Source organism: Otolemur garnettii, unplaced genomic scaffold (assembly GCF_000181295.1).
Source record: "Otolemur garnettii isolate 467f Iridium unplaced genomic scaffold, OtoGar3 scaffold00101, whole genome shotgun sequence".
Classification (NCBI taxonomy): Eukaryota; Metazoa; Chordata; class Mammalia; order Primates; family Galagidae; genus Otolemur; species Otolemur garnettii.
Genome location: NW_003852496.1, coordinates 2,747,071 through 2,750,066, shown reverse-complemented (window position 1 = coordinate 2,750,066; position 2,996 = coordinate 2,747,071). Strand labels below are relative to the sequence as shown.

General features: G+C 53.2%; 1 protein-coding gene across 1 annotated transcript in view; it reads right to left on the bottom strand.

The window, feature by feature from the left end:
- Window positions 1-2,773, bottom strand: part of RAB7A (RAB7A, member RAS oncogene family) — a 64,841-nt gene extending 62,068 nt beyond the window's left edge. Inside the window, exon 1 of the mRNA XM_003796200.2 lies at window positions 2,537-2,773. The gene's annotated coding sequence lies outside the window, so the exon portion shown is untranslated. The remainder of the gene's footprint in view (window positions 1-2,536) is intronic.
- Window positions 2,774-2,996: the final 223 nt, after the last annotated feature.

Sequence of the window (2,996 nt, the reverse complement as noted above, 5' to 3'; positions counted from 1 at the left end):
TCGGCGCCTATAGCTCAACCAGCTAAGGCGCCAGCCATGTACACCTAAGGTGGCGGGTTCGAATCCCCAGCCCGGACCCGCCAAACAACAATGACAACTAGAACCAAAAATGAAAAATAGCCGAGTATTGTGGCAGGCGCCTGTAGTCCCAGCTACTTAGGAGGCTGAGTCAAGAGAATCACTTAAGCCAAGGAGTTGGAGGTTGCTGTGAGCTGTGATACCATGGCACTCTACTCAGGGTGACAGCTTGAGGCTCTGTCTCAAAAAAAAAAAATTGTTTTTGCCAAATAAAAAATAAACAAATAGGCTCGGCGCCTGTGGCTCCAGTGGCTAAGGCACCAGCCACATACACCTAAGGTGGTGGGTTCGAATCCAGGGCCCGCCAAACAACAATGATGGCTACAACCAAAAAACAGCTGGGCATTGTGGTGGGCACCTGTGGTCGCAGCTGCTTGGGAGGCTGAGGCAGGAGACTCGCTTGAGCCCAGGAGTTGGAGGTTGCGTTGAGCTGTAATGCCACGGCACTCTACCCAGGGGGACAGCTTGAGGCTCTGTCTCAAAAAAAAAAAAAAAAAAAGCTGTTGTTAAAATTGACAAAGCCTTCAAGTCAGTCAGAACACTGGACTGTACGGATTACCATGGATTCCCGTGCAGAGATAAAAAATAACTCCTCTTTCCAAAAGGCTCAGGCCAAGTCAACTTCAAGTGACCAGCCAAGTCATCCCTCAACAGAATTCCTGGCCATGATCAAGCACCATTTCAAAATTCACTGAGGACCAAAATGATGCCTATCTCCCTGAATCAACAGCCAGTAATGCCTGATACATGATAAATACTTGAAATATTTCATGGATGAACAAAAAGGTGCTTATTACTCTCCTCTAAACCCAAACACTGTATATGGCTACAGTACTTATTACACACTTAAATATATTAGGATGGGTAGCAAAGGTAAAAAAAAAAAAACACACAGTGAGACTACAACAGGGTTGAGAACACTAAGCTTTAGCTTGCAAAGTACCTTCAGGAGTGCTCACACATCACCTCCCAGTTCTCAGATTCAAATCTGAACACACTCTCCCAAGTTTGACAAGGGAAACACACTAACAGGACACTATTAATCCATGGAGGAGAAGTCATGGGGCTAATCAGCTGCTTAAGTCACAAGGAAGAGACAAGAGGCTGTTCTATTAGAATCCAAAGATGCAGTATCTTCAGTAAGGAAGAACCGAGTGGCTGGACACTCACCAACCAAGCTCGTAAGAAAGGTTCAATGCAGGTTTGCCAGCCCCAATTCAACTGACAGAAGATTTAGGTAGCAAAATTTTTCAAACTGCAATTAAGTACCTTGCTAACATTCAAGAACTCTGTATTTACTGTCACCATACGACACTACGATCCACGGAATATGTGTTGTAAGTAACAACTGCAAACCGAATGTTTTACGGAGGCTTTTAAAATGACATCACCAGAAAGGAGGTGGAGGCAGGCAGTGAGGGACAGGTACCAGCTGGCCAAAGATAAATCACAAGCTTTAGGGGCACCTGCAGTACCACCTACAGAATGAGTACAGTGCTCTAGCGTCCTGACTGCTAGGGCTTGACCCTCTGCTTCCTAACTTTTATTGACCTTGGACAAACGACTCTGTTCTTCAGTTTTCCTATATATAAGTGGGCATTGCAATGGTACTTCAGAGGGTTGTTCAGAGAATCAAACATAATAACCTCTGTAAAGGTCTTGCTATGCTGTCCAGCACACATTAAACGCTCAAATGTTTGCTCAAAGGTCCCATTTTCTGCACCATTAGGTATCAAGCCTGAAATAAATGCAGCCCAGAGGCCACCAACGCGATCAGAATTCAAACCAACCTCTACACCCAACCACCGTATTTCCTCCACTAAGTTTGAAAACTTCTTTAAGGAGATTTATCCGAACATGCTTATGACAAGCAGCTCCCCGTCTGCCAGAGCCAGAGCGTCTCACATGTACACAAGTGCTTCAGGCGAGCCCAGTGCACGTGATCCGACTCACTGCCTTGACTCAGTTGCCGTCAGGGAACCTCTCCCACTAACAGGGTCAGGCCACTGGAAGCGAGAAGACAGACCGGGACGTGGCTCAGCCCTGGACGCCTGTCACGCCGGCGTCCCCGGAGGCGGCCGCGGGCAGGGTGGGCTCCGACCGCCCTCGGCTCGCCGCTCGAAGGAACTCCACTAGCGCGCCCCGCCGCAGCGCAGGGCTGCCCAAGTCGGGAGACCTCCTGAGGTCTCCTGTATCTATGTCACCAGTAAACAAGGCGTCCGCGACAGGCGGCCTGAGGTCGACAACCCGGCCAGAGGTCACACCCGGCGACCTCTGACCTCTCCCAGGCCGGGCGCGGTCTGGGCTTGTACTTGGTGCCTGAACGACACCGAGTTTCCCCACAAAGCCTGGGCCGGGCCGGGACCTGCCCAGGGCAGGGAGGACACGCGGCCCCGGGGAGCGAGGAGCAGGGGAGGGGGATGGGGAGGCCGTCGGCCGGGCTGGGCCCGCTGCTCACCACCGCCGCTGCGCTGCGGGCTCCGGCCGGGCGCGTCGCAAAGGCTCCCGCCAAGGAGGAGGCCACGGAGGGCAGAGCTGATACGTCCAAGCTCCGGCTCGAGGGGACTCCTCCGCGATCTCCCAGCCTCCAACGCCGCCGCCGCCGCCGCCGCCTTGGGCTTTATGGCCAAGACTCCAGCCCCGCTCCCACTTCCGCCACTGCCGCCGCCCCGAGCGGAAGTACCTGTCACGAGACGCTGGACGCCAGGGCTGCGGGGGAGAAGCCCCGCCTCAACCTCGGGTCACGTTCCGGCCGCCGCGGGCCCGGGCCCGGGTCACGTGGTACAAAGATGTCTGCCCCCGATGGTTGTCGCCATCTTTGAGGCTTGTACAAGGAGCTGGACGGTGCCATGTTGGACCGCAAACCGAATCCTCAGCCATCCTGTTACCCCAGCATAAAGAACGTCAGGGAAACCCAC